Raw genomic sequence first — 21,912 nt, 5'->3', positions numbered from 1 at the left:
AATAATAATAATATAATAGTAAGAATAATATATTGGTATTAAAGTTGCATACAGAAACATTCGAAAGAATAATCAAGAAGCTTTTTAAGAAATTATAATGAACATTACTGCTAAAATTCTAAAAGGGAGAATAAAAAAATCAGACTTTAATTAATATCGAACATTATTTTGCACGGTTAGATGTATTTCTGCGATATTTCTGTTCTGAGTTGGATAAGTTTAACAGTAGTAATATGATTTTACGTTTTCATCGTTGTTCATATTACATTAATAATTTCATATGCGATACTGACAGACTGAATGTCCCCGATGAGAGAAAGACAAACGTTTGTCAGAGAGATATGTCGTATTACTGACACGCAGACCGAATGACAGGGCGGAATTAACAGAGAGCGAAGGATATCGTACGAGAAATAATACATTAACGCTGTACAATGTAATATCAGATATATCTTGCTTGTTCTGTCTCGGACCGAAATGAGGAGGAGAAGTCCACCTCCTTTTGTCATTTCGCCATTTCTCCTCTCGCGCATTGACAGTATATTTGATTCTCTTTCCTGATATTCCGAATACTATCGTGTCTTTCTGTTCCCCGTCCATTATTAATGATCGTTCTGGAGGGCAACCAGCCTTATCCTCCCTCTCCCTCCTCCCCTCCTCCCTTTATGTTACACAGAGAATTCACACTTATACACATAATGTGTTGCAATGCATTGTCGATTGAGGAACGTCTATAATATACTTTTGATAATACTTTCGAAGCTTTCGCGGATATTTTCTTCAGAGGTATCAAAGAGTTTGCGGGTTATCGCCCCATGATTTATTGCTGATACTAAAAACGTTTCGAGAATCTTACCATTCATTTCATCAAGACAAGGAGAGCACTGATACGTGCGGGAAATGTGTGTATAATAAAAAAATACACGGAAAAAACGTTTTTTTTTAAGTTTAACAATTTAAAAGTCTAACAATTTAACTATAGATACAGATCTGAAAATAATTTTGTCGAAAGTTAAAATAAAATTAACAATTACATTTAGAATTCTAAAACTAGATGTCAAAACTTTTTGTAACATTGCTTATTGTTTTTATATATATATATATTAGATATGGGAAAAAGTTCGTTTTTTTAATGCCATCTAACGGGAAAAACGCCATGAACTTTTTCCCACACCTAATATTTCTGAATTTATATGACTTCATGTTTAAAAAAAATAATGACTCATATCTCTCTCATCCTTTAGTTACAGAATAATATCAATTCTATTGTAGACTTGAGATATGTGAATAAAATAGTTTTCAACATATTATTTCACACTGTGAGATTAAATTGTAATTGTTATTTCAGATCATGAGTACGAAAATATATATAAACTTATTTTTAAACGTATTCTCAAAGCTTCAGACGCATTTTGTCGAAATGAACACTTTTATGCATTGTGGCCGCAATATACAAATGTAATTAAAACATTTTACTAACCTTGCTCCAAATTGCACATCTCTGCGGTGAGAAACTATTAATATTTACTCCGTGTGTAAACGTGATAGCCGTTGAAACGTTTCATTCATTCGTAATACAAAACTTTGAAACGAGATTTCAGCACGCGATTGCGTTTTACATTTTCAGTGGGACACGCTGCCAACAAATAACCAGGACGATGCACGTGACATTTGGACACGTTTTGCACATGTTGATTTGCACGTATACACAACAAAGTTTGACGAAATTATATCAGTTCAAAAGATTTATATCGAATGCGCATTAAATTTTTAATCTGATTGCACTTTTTAATTTTTAGATTGATATCGTACGCATTTAATTCTATATTAAATACCTGTCCAGAAAATTGCGATATAAAATTAATAATTACAGAATTAATTCCGGAACATGATCTACATTAACAAAATCAAGGTAGAAAGGACGGGTGAAACAGAATAAAAAAATTTCATTAATAATAGAGATTTATACGCGCTCTCGATCGAGCATAGTAAAGTTTAATGGGGTCAAATTAATTTGTCACGACATATGTGTCTGTGTTAAAGGATTATTAAACTTTTCGAGCTTTTCGATTGTTCGATCTCGAGGTAATACGTGCGATGAATCTCAATCGAATTTTAACGTGATAAGAATTTTCTAACGTTAGTTATTATTTCTATAAGCTTTCGTGAGTTTCATCACTTTCGTCAAAAAATCAATATCTTTAAAGAATACAAGCAGATTTAAGCATGTCATGATAAAAATTAAATTTTGTCACGACAAAAAAAATTGTGTAAGAATGATTCAGTATCAAAAATTAATTATTTTATTTCTAATGTAATTCTTTATTTTCATTAAATTTTTGTATGACTTGAATATTTATCATATAATTAAATTAATATTTTATTATTATCATTAACAATTGGCCTATTAATTTAATTATTATTGATAAGAAATAGCAAAAAAGAGTTTTGTTTAATTACAATGAATTAAATATTCATAGCTTTAAAATGATTCATTTCTTAGTAACAGAAAATTATTAAATTCTTCGCAAAGGGACATCACACAAAATATGCAACAATAGCAAAAATGCGCTTATTGTTGCACATTTTATAAAAAATTAGTATTAATAACATCGAATACCTTTACAAAACCCTGTCCCACACATTATTGTCAATCACATCGCGTGCTTTTCACGTATTCTGGTTATTCCGCGAGAAGCCACTTAATCTCTTCATACTACATCGTTTGTTTAGTGCAACCGTTTTCACCGTGCTTGAACTACATCAATACGATGGCAGCGTGAGCATAGTTCTAGTCAATCTCACTGACTTTTCTCAGAAAAGCTAAACAGCGCGTTCTTGTAATCCGCCACGTGCATCTGTCATGTGCAACAAAATGATTCATGCACGCGCGATTTGCTCTCACCATGTCGTATGCTGAAACGGATTGCGTGGATAGAATTAACGTATGAAATTACGTATGATACAAACATAATTGTCAAACGTAATTTTTTTTCGACGTATTACATGTACAAATATTAAAAAGGAAGAGAAGAAATATTAAAAATGTAATTATTTCTTATTAATTAAATGAAATATTTCCGATCAAATAATCAATCACCCTTTAATTTTTAAATGCAATTGTTATTTCGGAACATAAGAAAAAAAAATTAATCCTCATTTATATAATATTCAAGCTAATAGATTTAGCGTTAAATGAGATTGTCATGGATACGGAATTGTAAATGAATATTATAAGTTGCGATTTATATAATTAATTAATATTTGTCGGAAACGCGTGAGTGTCATTTAGAGCTCAAAGGATTAACAACAAAACGATATTAATTATTCAGTAGTAATTATATACATGCGAGGCTTTGATTTGCTAATCTGTGTTCCGGATAGTATCACAATAGTTTCAGTAGCAATGCGAAGGCAGTAGTTACAACAATGATACTCGGACAGTAGTTATAGCAGTAATATACATCTTCATAGTGGTTACAGTGGGTAACATTCAGGCAGTAGTTTGCACTGACGGACGCGATCGTCGGAATCATAATCGCTTTTTTTTTTAAATACCTACAATTCGAATAATGAAAACGGAATTAGCTGAAAAGTGACTTAGCTGATTCAAAACTTGGTCGAATTGTTGATGTTTTGCAAGCGATTTAAGCAGATGAGGAAGGGAATTTCATTTTGCACATAATATCATCTTATTAAGCTCTTCAATTCTATTTTATCAATTTGTGGCAAGTATTATCAAAATCTTCCAGTCGAGAAAGAAATATGACTAAACAACCTGAAAAGATCTCGACCAGAGATCGTATTTTCAAAAGATTTCGCATACGAAAATGTACAAAAATAATATTATATATATGATGACAAGTCGCGGGATATTTTGGAGGCTTGTTTAGGTAGAGGTTTGATTCTCAAAAATATAATATAATAAGAAATACTAGAGAAATTTATTATATATATATATATATATATATATAATAAATTTCTCTAGTATTTCTTATTATATTATATTTTTGAGAATCAAACCTCTACCTAAACAAGCCTCCAAAATATCCCGCGACTTGTCATCATCGTCTTCTCGAGGGGAGGAGGAGCATATATTCGATAAGCGACGAAGCTAATATTATCGAATATCGATTTACTATGCAATAGCAACGCTTTATCGTCGTTATCCCGATAGCAGTGAGATATTTAAACAACGATTGATCTGCACGAAGACATGTGGGAGCCGATATCTTGGCTCAGTCGGTCGGATCGATAACGCGGCAGAACTGCAATTAGCATATACGTGATTTCTACGATTGTGCAACGGCATGACGCTACGAAAGCTGTCATTTTCTGGGCACGTACCAAACTGTGTCTGGCATCAATGGTCAGACGCGATATGATGGAAACATAATTTTATAATCAGAGAATGGAAGTAACTCATACTTCCATTACTTATGTAATAAAGTTACAATTACAAGTTACTTTTTTGGTAACTTTACTGGTAACTACGTTACTTTTTTTTGTAACCTGTAAATAGTTGCATTTTTTTGCAACGATAACGAATTTTATAGTTACTTTTATCATTATTTTGCACACGATTGGACACGGTTTGATTGGACACAAGCCATTCATAACGCTTGAGACTAGAAAGTCTCTAGGAATCCGTCCGTCATGATTGGTGATCGTCGATTTTTAAAAAAGTAACGGACGGAAAAGTAACGAAAAGTTATTTTCTCAAATAACGATAATTGTAATGAGTTATTTTTAAAAATAACAATAACTTGTTACTTTTTCTATTCGGAACTTATTACTTTTAAAAAGTAACTTTCCATTCCCTGCTTATAACTTATTATATATAATTATTTCACTCGACTAGGAAAACTAATTATATATAAATATAAATATAGTATATAGGGGAAACCCAAACAAAATAGACGCTCTGGGAAGAGAATTCCTTTTATTTTCGCTTTTCTACTTGAGATTGCGCTATGAGTCTCTAGCAGTTGAACGAATAACTGATCAGCGACGCTATGAAACGACATGATTGCGTTCGTTTGTGTTTAATAGAGACATATAGATAAGTGAGTGTTGCGATTTTTCCTTAGGTATTTAATTATTATCTGTATTTGTTCCTGTATCTGTAATTGTTCCTTAACCAGTATGAGTGATTTTTTATAAGAATTCTGTGTCTTTAAACGTGTATTCGAGATTAAAATTTTTCACTTGATGCTTCACTTCAATTTATTCTAACCTTTCCAAATTTGCACCAGATAGATCCTTTGGGCAAAGCGGATAATCCATCTTCTTTACTCGATATATTACAATGAAAATACTGGGAATACGAAGAGATGAATACAGACGACCTTTCGAATGTACGAAAGGCACATGTTTGTTCATATTTGTTTATTTTTTTGCTACAATGCAGTATGATGATTTGTTTATCACTGATCCAGTGCAGTTATTGCACCAAATGGGGGCCTGAAGGCTGCACTACATATAGAGAATTTGGTAGCTATTTTTGTGACAATTGTCAACACTGATTCTAATTTTTTAAATTTCATTTGCATTGCTTGAGTGATCTATTTCGCTTTGTTCAGGGGGATCGAATAAAGCGGATGATTTTTCTTTTTTTTATGTTTTAACTAAAACGACATATTAATGTTCAAGTTCTTAATATTTTTTTAATTTTATTTCAAAGCTAAGTTCTTTAAGAGATGTTAAATTCTTTAGAATTTAAAGAATAAAAATGGTTTCTGATCTCAATTTTAATTGTGTCATTTTTTCTTCTCCACCTTAACACGCTGCCCGGGCTTCCCCTATATATGTAAAATTCTAGAATATATTGATATTATAATTGAACTGAAATCTTATTGTAATTGTTATATTTTCAAGTCTTTCTGGTATTAGTGTATAATAATAATAATAATAATAAAAAGAAAATAATATTAAATGACATAAAAAATAATCTTAAAGATTTAATTTTAATAAAATAATAAAATATGATTATAATTATGACTTTATAGCACTAATGAATACACAAAGATAAAAAATTATAAAATTTATAATTTATATTAAATATAATAGATTGTTGTATGTATAAAAATAATTGGGAATATAATCATCATCATAGATAAATACCAAACTATATAATAATTACAAAATGTTATGACAATTCTTTGACACATGCAATACATTAAGATAAAAAATATTAAGATTGGAATAAGATTGCTTGTTATATGAAAACATTAACTAATCTTGACTAATCGTAAGTAAGAGAAGCGCTAATTATAGTCAAATTAGAGCTTGAAATAATATATCTATATGTATTTTAAATAAATTTATCTCAGATAATATGACATGCAATAAAATCACTCAACCAACGATTGATTGCTTTAAAAACTCATTTAAGATTCTGATCATTCATTGACATTCACTTTCGCGGGTGAATCTGTTTCACGTGCTATCCATGACAATGATATGCTCAGCAGACATGACCCGCTTATCTGTTGCAGCAGTTATTACAGTCTCGGTAGGCAGGCAGCGTCGTCGCCGTCGGCAGGAAGCCGCTATGATATTCATTGAACCAAATGAAAAATTACTTCTCGTATTATGCGCGAGCCAGCAAGCGAGCAAACGCGCGAGCTTGTTCGATTAATTGCATACGTGATTGAAACGTGCGCGTATCAATCAAAGTCAACCTGCGTTGAGGCCGAATGTCGAACCATGATGAGACGTGGTTAATGGATATTATGGCTACGATCTCTTAATTAATTTTCTTCCTGGATATCTTTGCCATACTTTTTGACTTCGTACAAATTGTTTATACTTTAGCCATGTGGGGAGAAAATCGTTGAACGAGGTATTTGAAATTCAAGAACAATGTGAGGTCGACAAATTATCCAAAATAACTATGCAAAGTTGACAATGAATTCTCTATTATCTCTTTTTCATATTATTTATTTATGAGTTATTCTTTTATGATATAATTTAGTCAATAACAGTTGTTCAAAATTATATTTTATTTGCGATTTTCAGATTGTATTTTCAAAAGATTGAGATCTTAAATTTATTTTGAGCTTAGGATTTTATTTAATATCTTATTTTTATATTGTAGCATGCTATTTTTTAAATATGTTATACGCTATTTAAAGATTCCTGTATTTTTTAAGATATTAATTTGCTTATTATTTATTATTATTATGTAAACAAAAACTATGCAGATGTTATATTCTTTGTTGAGTGACAGCGTGATTATTTTATAACAAACTGATCTTCCCTATTCTGATTATTTTGCTACAACAAAATGCAGCTTTGTTAAACACTCCCAAAATTCGTCGTTGTATTCAGGTGATTTTCCTATACATTGCGTAATCGTGGATAATTAACCACCCACCATTTACTTCGAAGCACCATATCCTGGTCATACAATTCACTCCGTCACAAATTGAAATTGTGTACGGTGGATTACCATGCGTGATCAACATTTTCGAGAATAGATGCAAATTTGATAAATTCAAATAATTAAGTCCTGAACATAAAGTCATATCTTCGAGCTAATCAATTTTCTAATATTACCTACACAAAAAGAACGATTTTGTTGAAGGTATCTAAAAATTTAGCTAGATACAGATCTGAAAATAATTTTCAAGAGTCATCAAAATAATTATGTATGTAACAATTTCAACCATGAGCAATGCTGCAAAAAGTTTTGACATTTTAGTCAAAAAATTTCAGAAGTTTTAAGATTCTCTAATTTAGTAATCAGTTTAAGTGTCTTATATTTTGATGATTTGACAAAATTATTTTTAGATTTGTATTTAGCTGAATTTTAGATACTTCAGCAAAATTCTTTCCATTTATGATTTTCTCGTTTATCGATTTTCTCTTCGTGATATCGCAGCTGATTCTGCTATAATTGATAACATATAAAATTTAAAAAAATTTATTTTTTTTAAATATATCTTCTATCTAATATAACTATTTGTTATCCTAAATTTTAAAATAATTTTAAAAGTTTATCATTTAAATACACAAACACACACACACGCGCGCGCGCGCGCACACACACACACACACACACACACACACACACACACACATATATATATATATGTATGTATGTAGAGTTAAAGAGATTAACTAGATTTTAAAAAGCTTTTAAATTAATTTTTTCTCTGTTATATTCTCGACACATTTGACGATACAAAATGAATGTCTTTATCGAGATGTTAAATTTTGATCGTCAATTGAATAATTATTGACGAGAATTTGTGAAAAATTGGCAAAATTAACAAGAATTGCTTTAAATCAGGATCGCGGGAATCATGATTGTATCGAAATTACTTCTCAACGTATATCATATTTAGTATTCGAAATAGCATATCTCCATTATAAACGTCACCCGCATATGTATGTGTGTGATTGGCATATTATTTATAAAAATTTCGCGTAATAAGCCAACTAATAGTTGATGCATCAGCATGGATTGCTGTCATTTGCGAAAACAGTAATGCATAATGTTTTTTACATTCGTTCTCCAAAGGATATTGTAACGTTAAGATATGCATTTCTGTAACAGACGAACTATTCTTGGACTTGGCATTTCATTGAACACTAGACTTTACGTGCGTTTTACAAACAAGGCGGGACAGATTAGATTATGGGCGGCGAGTCATTATGGGCTTCGGCACCTTTCTTATCACAGTTCGCGGGCGAACAACTTGCGCGCTCTTATCACCACAAGTATTGTAAGGAGGGTCTTGTACTTCACGGATACATACACATTCCGTATGATGTGTTCGCCGGATAAGGCGTGAAATATGCTTTCTCCGGGGCAACTACGGTTCTACCGACGAATCGTTTTCGTCTCGGCAATAAAGACCGGCGATAACGAAAATTGCAATTACACGTAAACATAATTTAGCTCAATAAACTATATGACTAAATTATATAATTTATTTAATCTATCATACGCACATTTGTGTCATACATTTAATTCATTCGGGGAAAAATATGCCTTTTTGTCTTGTAGATCATTTTACAGTAAAGAAAAAAATTAAATGGTGTTAATGTTTGGCATAAATCTCGCCTGTATTCATGAACAAAGTTTATTTAAGTGTAGCAAACTTTTATTCGAGGATATCAAGATGTGCAATTTAATGAAAAAGATTTTAATGAAAGAAGATTCTGAATATATATATATATATATGTAGAAGGTGCCTTAAAAATTGTCGTAAAAAAGTCCACGCCAAATTTTATGCTTATAGGATAATAATTGTCGCAGATGCTATTTCCAACACTCTCGACCACTCTAACGAGTTGTTAAACTCTCGCAATGATCACACCCAAAAATTATCGCGATAATTCTAATAACTACGAGTATTACTCCGAAACGAAAAAAATTTTTATGGCTTGATTTATGCCACTTGATGACCATTCTCTCGACTATTTCTTCGAGATTCATTCAGATTTTATAAAAATTTGTGGATAAATAATACGATGAAAAGATAACTTCATTGTTTTTATAAAATTGATTGTAAATTGCCTATGATATTAAATCATTTTGTGTTTGTTAGTTATTTTTTATTGTTTGTTATTTAAAAAATATTAAAATCATTTTTAATTTTTTATAATTTGTATATTTATTTTTTATCATTTTTTATTATTCTATTTTTTTATTTTGCTTGTTATATTGTTTTGTAAATGTTATGTAGTTTTGATAATAATTTCTCTTAGAATTTAAACTTTTTATAAAATAACATAGTACATGTAATATAAAATATTACTAAATGTGCAGCTAATAATCGGAATGTTTATGCATTGTTATTAATATGTCATCTAGGAGATGTATGCAGTATACACAGTATACACAGCCGTAACGTTGAAAGATTGACGAGCGTTGTGTGACTTGCATTTGGTCAAATATATATTTCGTACACGAACTGGCAGATCTGCGACGTCCAAAGTACATGTACAAAATGCTTCGTAATAGTAACGACAAAATGATATCTTTTCTAGATGTAATATATAATCTAGAAATATATATACAATATATATATACATATAAATATGAAATTCATGAATTAAACGAATTTTAGTGAATTTCAGAAAATGCACTTATCTATATTTTGAAAATTTATATGAATTGTATCAATTGTATATAATTCATTATATTATAACTCGATTACGAGAATAGCAATGAAAATACAGTTCGCAATCAGTTGGCATTATCATTGTCTGATGTTTACTGAAAATTCATATTTGCGTAAATTCGAATGTAATTTTGCCCAGATAATAAGATTTATAACGTTGATAAAAACATATATTGATTAAGTGCAAGAGAAAATGTAGTTTACGCATAAAACGAATTTATTTTGTGATGATGTTCGTAAACAGTAATTTGAGTTTACTAATGCGCGCAACGTGTATAAGAACAACTATCGATCGCTTATACGATACATTATACGTTAATACATTTCTCGTATTAGCAAGAGAAAATATCAGATATTATCTACACTAATACTTTTCGATAGAGCAATATATAAAAATAAAAAGATGCAATGTTTCGAAAACGTATGTGACAGCTCAAATCCTAGGTGGTAAAAATTGTACTTAAAATTAGAACTAAATCATAAAAATATATATGTATATCTAAAAAAAAGTATTGTGATACAGAAAGTTGTCATTATTTTCATGCTATTTATTATGGTATTTCGATGATAATAAAATAATATGAAGTTCTCTATCGTAATGTATATTTTATTGTGAAGTGTATGTTAGTTTCGCGATTTTCTATTTACTATTTGATAACTATCTCTTGGAAGTTTTCATGTGCACGTATTGACAGTTGTAGTAAATAACATGAATAGAATCTGCTTATGCAATGGAGGAAATTGAAAATTTTGAATATCATTGCTCAGCAGTATGCACATGTGTGGACACATGTTTCCACGTCTTGCTTCGTTCGCGCTTTGGCTTCAAATTGCACTTGGCGCACGTGAATTCTATTATACGGATATTGTCACGCATTTTTTTATTACCTTTATTAATAAGTACTTACTCTTTCATTAATTTATGTATATGGTAAATATTTATTTCTTGATGTAACATACACACACACACACACACACACACACACACACACACACACACACACATACACACACACACACACACACACACACACACACACACACACACACACACACACACACACACACACACATATATATATATAAAACTAATTTACTTTATTTCATATTCAGGAACAAAAATTTTTAATTTATCTTGCCTTTTTTTAAGTTCAAAAATTAAGAAATTATTTAAAATCAGTGTTAAAAAAGAGAAAATTTAAGATTACATATTTTTAGAAAAATGATCGCAGAGAACGATGTTTAAAAAAGCTTGAAATCTTAATTTTTGAATGTATTTCGTTATTCAATAATAATATCGTGATAATTCATATAACAATTTCATGACAATGAATTTGTGACGTTACAACTTCATGACATTATAAATTAACTGTTATGAATTATTACGATATTATTGGATATTGTCGAATGACGAATGCATGTATAACAATTACGCATAGTAAATTTAGAGAAGTAAAATCTTTATATCGCTTCCATTTTTTTAATGCCAAGAGAATACTTGTAAAAGTACAGACTACTAAATTATTGCAACAGAATACAGATACGCGATAGTAGATATCTACAGGTTTTTAGAGAAAAAATACACTACTCACTTTAAATCATTATAACTTATTGTTAATGAAAGAAATCGTAGCGTAATGATTAGAAAAGCATTTTAAAGAGAAAATAATGTATTTTATGATACAATTGAAGAAATTTGTAGAAACAATTTTGTTCTTCCGTACACGTCATCAAAATTGAAGTTTAGTCTTTTCATTTTTCAAAGTTAATTTAAAAATAATGCCAAACATTTGAAAATTAAAGTTTCAAGCTCTAAAACACTTTTTTCAAATATCACTTTGTGATCATTTTTCACAAAAATATTTATAATTTTGAAAAATACATAATTTCCTTTTCAAGCTGATTGATTTTTCAGCGATTCTCTAATCTTTTTTTGAGGATTGTATCTAGCATACTGAAACTGACGGAGAAACATTTTAATCGTTCGATCAATATAAATAGAATTTTCTTTCTATTATTACCTAAGCAATTTGTGAACACGAAATCGCCTCTGGTTAGAAAGGGCGATGTTTCTCGAAGCTTGGATATTTAGCATTTATATACGTGATGTAACTGCATTACCAGGCTATACGGTGCACTCCCTGATCGATAAGCGTATATCCCGGAAGAGGTGGAGGAAGGGGGGGTGGGAGGAGTAGGAGGAGGAGGAGGAGGATAGATAGGTCCAAGGCGCGCGAGAGATTTTTTTGTCGCAATTCGCGACAGTTTAATAGCTTGCTCACGCTTTAGATATACAATATAGGGAAAGAGACATTCCTACCCTCCTCCCCCTTTAGCGTCCTGGGGGGATTTATTGTCGATTTTATAGAGCGCGTCGCGCAATCGGCTCGTCGAGAAAATTTCGACCGATCGGACGAACACGCCAGGCTGTCGATAAGCCGCGCGATGCACAGTTAATCTGCATGCGCGCGCGTAGTTCAACGCGTGCGTAGCGCTCGCTCGCGAATCTGCTTCTCGAGATCCGTTCTAAAGTAATATAACGATGAGGTCGAGTAGCATTTATCTTGAATTATTTATCCTGATCCATCGTAATTTTGAGAAAAAATGGACAAAAGAATCGTCTTCTTTAACGTTTTTACGACATCTTTAAGAAATGCAAGTAAATGAATATCAATTTCTTCAGAAAAAAAGACCAAAAAAATCATTAATGTAGAAATAAATGACATTACACTTTAAGATATGTATTATACAAGATATGTATTATTTAGGATTAAGTAAATGAATATTGATATAAAATCATACAGTGGAACTTGCTTGCACTCTCTCTTTAGCATTAATCTTCAATTTTTAATTATTCTTATTTAAGCTTTTCTTATAAAAAACATAAATTTATTATTTAACAATAATAATTATTTAGCAATTATTTATTGTTTTTACTATATTGTTTCAAGTAATCTTATTTGAAAAGTTTGGAATTTTTAATAATAAAAAATTAATAATAAAATAAATAAATAATTATATTTTTAATAATAAATGCGAAAAAATTCTTCACATATTACGGAAATACAATAAATTCTTTAACGAATTTTGTTCTAATTATGAAATTTAATTTCATAACTTTATTAGCTTTAATTTTGCAACATTAATTACATGCAAACCTCGATTCATGAATTTCTAATTCCCCTAATCATTTATTATTTTGCGAAAAATAAATTTTTCCGTTAACATTCGTTTGATAAATTATAACGCAACAGCAAATACTTTCATCGATGCGCTCATTACAAATGATTGACACTCGAGATCTGTAACAGTATTTACATTACGATGATGCTTCGTTGACGCAACCTCGAAGGAATCGTTTCACAAGTCCACGATTAAATTGCGTGGCCTTGTCAGCAGGGCTCCATGTTGCTAATATAACGACATATGCTCTCAATGACAGTCAGAAACGTCGTTGTGACTTAATAGCATCCACTGGCATGGAAACGAACGTGTCAAGCATTCATGAGATCATTCCTGTATTCATCATAGCCATGTATATTTTTTTGCGTATGAAAAATAAACGACCAATTCCTGCCTTCAGATTCCCATAAAAGCAAAGCATACCAATCTATGATTTATACAAAGATTATTCCGTTCGTTTTAAAGCACTTATGTTTTTCTTGGATACAAAAATATATAGTCTAATAATATATATCTCAGAACGTAAAATTTAATACAATTAAATATTGATGACAGAATCCAATTTTAATTTTCAAATTTTCATATAAAGTAGATAATTTCATAATTAAATCCTGATTAAAGCTTTAAATATATATTTAACATTTGTATATAACAGAGGATAGAAGAAGGGAATAGTGGAAGGAATTAGTCTCTGGAAAAACGGAAATTATGATTTTTCTTAATAAAGTTGCTGCAGCTTTTAATCGCGTGCAACATGTGAATGTATTTGTTCGCCTTAGGCAAAGTCACTATCGTAATTATACGTATTCGTATTTATATATAGAATCCCACTCATGCGCATGCGATAATGTCACATCGATAATATTTCAATAAACAGACTTTTTTTTCGTGAATCGACCGATAAGGAGCAATAGCCTCGCGTGGATTTTTTTATTTTTCTGTGAATTACTGATTAGCGATAATTGCATACTGCGAATGTAGCATCGGTAGGATCAATCGAGGCGGAAGTTAGCTTATATTGAAAATGAGATAGGCGAGTAATTGTCGGCTATTAAATTAGGTAATAATCAGTAATAATAATACACCTGGCATACAACTGGAAACTCCTTCTAAGAATTTATTATACTCTTCCGACTCATAAGGCTTTTTCTTATTTATAATGTAAAATTAAAATGCGATTTTTTATTGAATATTATGTGTTATTTTAGAAATGGCTTTACATAATTAATTTTAATATACTATGGATTGATTTTCAACATTCTTACCCGCATGTTTTATTTTTAGTTTTTTTTTTTTCAAATATTTATAACATTCATCACAGTTCGAGTATAAATTGAAATGAATTCTTGTCAGTTTTCATGTAAGATATCGAAAATATTTATGTGATTGAATAATAAGAAGCATGACAAATAATATGAAAAAAGTTATTATTCGATTATTACTTATGAAGTTGAATAGATTATATATAATGTATATAAATCTATTCAAATAAAGCCATAGTCTAGTTTTAAATGTCTCAATAAATTTGCAATAGAAAAAATTGCACGTTACGTGAGAATAGGACATTTAATTCTTTTAAAAAGTTGACTATTTATATGAATTATAATTTTGTTTTGGAAAAATACTACACAGTTTGAAAAAATGTGTTAAATTTAACATAACTTGCATGTCCCAAACGGTCCACTCAAATTTTTGAATTAATTTTACATAAGATGAATATGAATAAAAGGTAACACAAATATTATATAAGAGAATAAATACAAAGAAAGATAACATCGACACAGTTTGTAAACAATCATGGAAGCATATTTTTTGTCAGAAAATTAACATTTATGATATGTTAAATTAACATGGATTTTATTTATTTGTTTTAGAACGTTTATGTTTTAAAACATTATTTTTATGTTACTTCATTTATTCATAATTACTACATAAATTGTGTTATTTTGATACTAAAAAACATTGATATCAATTTCATAAAAAAATCTTTAAATAATATAATCACATTATATTAAATTAACACTCAAATATGTTAAAAAATTCAACATAAACACAAACGTAAGTAAACCAACATAAATACACAAATTTTTTTACTATGTATGATGTTGAATTATACGATTATTCTGTAGTTAAGTGAGATAGTTAAGGAGAGTAATATAAAAAACTGATTTTAAATGTGTTCCTTTTACAGTGCACTTTTTATTCTGCTTTATCATGCGTCGAATAACCCTAAAAGAAAATAAGTATCAATTCATTTTTAATTTATGTCGAAATCTCTCATATTGTGCAATGAAAAACATATAAATATTTGAAAAAAATTCCTTAATTGATTATTCCAAAACAATCAAATATCGATAATTACATCAGCAGGACTATCGTATGTGGCTACATACCGAAATTTCATAGTAACCTGTTAATTAACAGTTATTAAATTTGCATAATGCCTTAATAGGATTTTCAATTGATCTTCATTTACGATAACGTAATTAAAGTACCCCATATAAATTCCTGTGCGACTATCAATGAGGCCACGTTTAATTATATGCAATCATGTGGGACTTGTCTGATTATAGAGATTATTATTAGATCTTTCCAAAGTAAAATCATCCCTGACAACTGTATGTGTTATCATCATCATATGTCGAGCTTATAATTGCAAAGAATATAGTAAAAAGAAATAATCAATTAAGAGAATTAATTCTATTTTCAGTCGAGGCGACAAAAAAAGATAAAACAGAAAATATATATATTTTTATACCGTTTGTTACTAAGAAGAAGATTTAGACATACAGTTTGCATATTATTGTTTTAAAATGCTATTTTATATTCTTCTATAATCAAACAGAAGCTTATTTTATTTTAATTCATATCTCAGTACGTCGCTTCATAGAAAAGTGACATATCTCAAAATTAACAATTTTTCAGTCAAGTATTTCAAAAATTCTGAATTTTTTTGAAACAATGTCTTAATTAGGATAATAAGTATGCAATTTCTAAAACTTCACTTTCTTTCCATGTTATACTTGTAATTATAACGTATTCTTTAAAGCTATGTCATGAATTTTCAAAATATAAATATACACTGCAATCTGCCTTTATTAATGTTGTAATATTTTTTCATACAAATAATAATAAATTGTTTTAACAAATTAACAAATGTTGCTTTTTTATAAAAATATATTAGTCTTTAGATTCCTTTCATTATCTCCAAAGTATTAACTTTTTACTTGTATCACTTTTTTTATAAATGCATATGTTATTATTCTTGCGTCAAAGAATTCGTACTTACTTTGTTAAGATCACTAACTCTCGTTACAAGCTCTGCTAACAAGTACAGTTCGCATACCCTTCTTCCTCTCAGTCACTCTCGTTTATGGCACATCCCAGGTGTTAGACGTGCGCTTCTCCAATGGCAAATTAAGTCGCAAATGCTCTGAACTCCGAAATTCTCTCTGGAAATTTCACCGTCGACACTGAACAAGTCTGCTCGACTCCAAGGTGGTCTCCGTCGCTCGAGTCTTAACGGCAATCCAATTTGCAACGATCGATGCTAGTGCAGCTGGAAGCGCATCGACTAGTCGTGTCGAAGAATCTCGCAATTTTCCTCGAGGCGGCGAGTTCCGGTCGATCTGTTTCCGGAGAAGGTAACTGATTGAATGGTTCTGACGTGAACGATCGTGAACCTTACACGGTTAAAGTGTGGCAATATGGCTAACAAAATGTTTGTTTGCGCCAAAATGTCGATATCGTTCTTGATATTTCAAAAACCTTTCGGAGGTTATTTTCAAATACTTTGAAAATCGTCAAAAGAAAGCCGATAAAACAAAGAAAAAACTTAGAAAGCGTAATAAATTAATCGCAATTGAATCCTATCTTTTGAATCAAGATTTGAATCCCTCCCTTGAAGAAGGGAGGAATCTTTTACCATCTTTTCACGAAAAATATACAGCTCGAACGATCGTTGATCATCAGTAGGAAACTTTCCGATCATTTGTTGGAAACTTTTGCGCCGCGTCTTTAATCCACGGATACGATACTCACGATGCTCAAGTGTGAAAAATGTGTTCGCTGTTCCTAGTCGATCGCGGCCGCGCGTTTTTCACCGTCGTCAGCCGAGGTGTTACTGCTTCGATGTGCATCCTCGCGATTTATAAAGCCTCACGTCTCCGACGGCACTTTGCACGCCTCGTGTGTGTCAGTCCGATCGTCATTATTATTCCCCTGCCAAGTAGCCATTTCTCCCTCCACGCAATTGCGAGCTGTTACCACCCACCGTCACGTCGCTTGTGTAAAGTCTAAAGCCTAAAGTCTAAAGCCGGAATCACAATTCAATATAAATTCCTCTGTACGTTCTAAAAAGAATAAGAAGAATGCAAGTTTGGAAACTAATTTTTTATAGAACTATGAAAAAATCGCAGATAAGCATTGTATTTATTTACAATGAATAAATATGGAGTTCATACATGGAAAGAACGATTTTGCTCAAGTCTAAAATATGTATCTAAAAATTTGATTAGCTATACGGATCTGAAAATAATAATTTCATTGAGCATTAAAACAAACGTATGTATTATATAATTATTCAAAATAATTGCAATGAAAAAATAAATAAATATTTTAATCAATATTTATTTAAATAATTCTAAGTAAATATTTACTAAACATATATATATAAATATGTATATATTTAGTATGAATCATTAATTTGATTTAACTATCATGAATAGAAAATATCGTATTCAGTCGATCAAAATGATTTTTCGTGCCTAATAATATTTTTTGTTAATTCATACAATTTCCAGTTGGAGCAAATTGTGTGTCAATTATTTATCGATCTTGAAAACATAATTCTAATCCGAAGTAGCAATATTGGAGTAGCAATATCACATTAATAAACAATTAATAAAAATTAAAAGTGAAATTTTGTTTGTGTTGAAAAAAACACAGATTATAAAAGAAGGACTTATTTCTATTAATATACATAATAAGTACTAACTTATTCCACATATTTAAATAAGAACATGTAATAAAAAATGTATTGGGTTGGAGGAAAAGTTCTGAAGTATTTTATTTATTCAAAATTATATATATAGAGTAAAATTATATAGAGTAAAGTTGCTGAAATCGCACCGGCTCCTAAATCGCATTACAAATCTTCAACGTTTTTTGCTCTCAAAAAATTGAACCGCTAACTGTTGCGAGATAAGTCACATACTCACAAAGTTTGAAAGCTGAGTAGCAATGAGAACTCAAGCTCACACCGTCAACACCTCAATAATAAACAATAAATATGTCGTATGCAATATTTTGTATTGTTAATAAATTCACATTACTCATTTAAATACATTGTTAATAAATTCATTACTCATTTAAACATAAATAAAAAATATTTAAATATATAATATCTTCTCTTCTCCTTTAGCAATATTCTGTATTATGTCTTTAATAAATTAAAAATTATCGTCAAAATTTTAAAATATTAACGAAAGAACTATTTATGTCCTGTCATTTCGATCGTTGGTTGAAAATGATAATCTACGAACTATTTATTTTGTTTCACATAGAAACTCCTTAAATTATTTTTGAAATTATTATGTGTTTCAGAAATTATGAAAAATATATTCATTTTTTAACAGCATAATAAAATATAATTTTTTTCCTTTTCTAATTTTTAAATTTTTTGCGTTATATTATTGTAATATTTATATTATTGTAATATTTTTAATGAGGAACATTGGCATGGCACAGTTTAGGCAATGAATTTCCTCGTTTTCAAAATCGTATTGAAAATCATATTGAAAAAATCTTTAACGCTTTATTTATAATAGCGCAAAAAATTACATAAGAAAAGGAAAAGAATGTAATTTATTATATTGTAAAAAACTTAAGGATATTCTTCATTTCTGAGTTTCTGAGTTATGAGCCTTTAAGTGAAAAGTGGTGCGATTTCGACAATCTTACCGTATACAATTTTTTTATTAAAACTGATAAAAATTTAAATTTAAAAAAAGGATTTTAAAGCTTGAAATCTCTATTTTCAAATGATTACTATATTTTTTGAATTTATTGATTTGAGTTTTGTAATTTTTATATATAAAAAACTACGAGCTGAAAAAAAGAGAAATTTTTCTTCTCACTTGTAAGTCTGTCATGGGCCAAAAAAAAATTTGCGAAAATTTTCGACTATGTCGTAAAAATTTGGAGTTTTCCTTACAAAATCGTTTTTTAATACGTTTCAACGTTTCTATTTTTTGTTCTTAAGTTATTCGTGAATTAGATAAAAAGGAGTATTCTGACTTTGATTGCTCATAACTTCATTCATAAAAATCATCGTATTGCAATTAAAAAAAGTAGATTCTTAAAACTGAAACGTTATCGTCTATCGAGTAGTATAATTTTTTAAATGTAAAATATATAGAAATTTGAGTTAAAAATGTAATATTACTATTCTTATATATAACCATTGTGCAATGGAAAAAAGTAATATTTTTAGCTCAAATGTACATATATCATATTTTTTAAAAAATTAGCAATTACACCACTTGATAGAACAATATTTCAACTTTAAGAATCTGTTTTATTAATTACGGTACGGTAATTTTAACGGAGTTATGAACAATCAAAATCAGAATGCTCTTTTATTTAATCCGCGTGTAACTTGGTAACAAAAAGAGTCATGGAAACATTTTTTAAAAATGAACTTTTAGGAAAATCTTTAAGCTTTTACGTCAGATAGTCGAAAATTTCGCAATAAATATATTTTGTATATAATTTTAAACTATAAGATTCTGCAGAACTTTTTCTCCAACCCAACATTCTCTATTTGCGTTACTTGAAAAATGATTATTGAAAAGCAAATCAAGAATGTCGTTTAATTTAAGTTTAACAGGCAAGTTTATACAATTTATGAAATGATTGACGCATTACTAGAATTATAGACCTTTATTTTAGAAATCGATGCTTCTGACACTGATTAACCTTAATTGAAGTTAACTGAATTCATTCTCTCTATAGATGATCGCATCATGACACGAATAGAAAAATATACGTACGTTGAGATTAGAGTTAATCAACGTCGCGGGAATCGGCAATAAAGATGCCAATGTGTCATACGTAATACAGAATATTGCTAAAGGAAAAGAGAATAGAAGATATTATATATTTAAATATTTTTTATTTATGTGTTTTATTTAAATGAGTGAATTTATTAATATTTAAACGTAATATTTAAATTTTATATTATAAAATATTTACGACAGAAAATTCTGCTGTAATAATTTTTTATCATATTTCTTTTCTTAAATCTTTTATTATACATGTGCCAATACTTTTACAGTTAATCGCAATATTAATTATTAATTTCAAAGCTTCAAATGAAATAATTATGTATTGTCATAATTAATTTCACTTATAGAATGGACAATATAATAGACTTATAGACAATAAGAGTGTTTCTCCGTGTTTATATACTCATAAGCAAAAAATGCCTAGAAAGAATAAATCTTTTTAAAACAAAGTCAATATGCGTTGTGTTTGGATTATCTTTGCACACCAAAGGCTAACAAAAGCTTTTTCTCATGAACTCGAGAGCTTCTTATCTCAATCGTAAGAAAAATGATGACAAAAGTTTTGAACAGGATAGTTTATTTTAACTTCTTTTTACAATCTCGTTAACGTATAGAGCGCTTAGTGACCTAATTTTGTGATAAAACTTTTGTTAAAAGAAAATTTATTTATTTTAACGGACTTTTTGGTATAATTTGTAATGTAATTTGATAATTTATTTTTACAGTTCAATTATTTGCTTTAATAACTTATAAATAAAGCGATAGTATTGACGTGTTTAAAAATTAGAGAATACGGCATGTATATATAATTGCAAATTCATGATTTAATTTTAATTAACTTTATAATGCTTCCAGTTTTAATTTTTTGCCGTTAAATTTAACACAAACGATTATTAATTTCGCTGCTTTGTCCCACTCTACTGTGTATAGTTAATGAATTTAATTTCGTGGACTATACAATCATAATCAGTTAATTTGCTCCGCACAAATACTGTCCACTCTTCATTCAGCTGCTATTCAACATTTACTTTAAACAAGTTCTTCTCGAGCAAATATAATGTAGGACCAGACAATCACATATTTTATTCAAAATGTACAGCGAATTCATAATTAATTTACTAAAATTACTTTAATTTTTATTGCTGACTCTTAAAATTAAATATGCTAAATGTTCATTTGTTGATTAAAAATAAAACTGTTTTGAATAGAAGAGATTTGTTATTGCTTTATAGATTTCTCTCGTGATTGTAGGAAAACCTCATAATAACTAATGCAACAATCTGCAGATCAAATGTCTGTCATAAACTATTTTGCATAATTATACCGTATACGAACATAGCTATTTATGTTAAAAATATTTTAACCAACATCGTAAAATTATAGCCACTATGAATATTATGTCTCTAATTTTAAGAAGAATTTAAGTGTTGAATTTATTATTACAGTAATTTATGTTAAGGCTGGATTTACGGTCGGACAAGGAATCTTGGAGCCACAATTGATTTTCATAAAATGCTGGTATATTA

At 29.4% G+C, this 21,912-nt stretch overlaps 2 protein-coding genes across 2 annotated transcripts in view; one reads left to right on the top strand and one right to left on the bottom strand.

Annotated features, from left to right (window-relative positions):
- LOC108691825 (trichohyalin) overlaps nucleotides 1–17,488 on the bottom strand; it is a 46,892-nt gene extending 29,404 nt beyond the window's left edge. Inside the window, exons 1-2 of the mRNA XM_018199745.1 lie at nucleotides 17,361–17,488; nucleotides 16,609–16,948 (exon numbers count right to left, since the gene is read on the bottom strand). The gene's annotated coding sequence lies outside the window, so the exon portion shown is untranslated. The remainder of the gene's footprint in view (nucleotides 1–16,608; nucleotides 16,949–17,360) is intronic.
- The window catches only part of LOC108691826, a 103,666-nt gene that overhangs the window by 47,441 nt on the left and 34,313 nt on the right, over nucleotides 1–21,912 (top strand). The gene's annotated exons all lie outside the window — the stretch shown is intronic.

This window comes from Atta colombica, unplaced genomic scaffold (assembly GCF_001594045.1).
Source record: "Atta colombica isolate Treedump-2 unplaced genomic scaffold, Acol1.0 scaffold52, whole genome shotgun sequence".
Taxonomy (NCBI): domain Eukaryota; kingdom Metazoa; phylum Arthropoda; class Insecta; order Hymenoptera; family Formicidae; genus Atta; species Atta colombica.
This window is presented reverse-complemented; position numbering and strand designations above follow the sequence as displayed.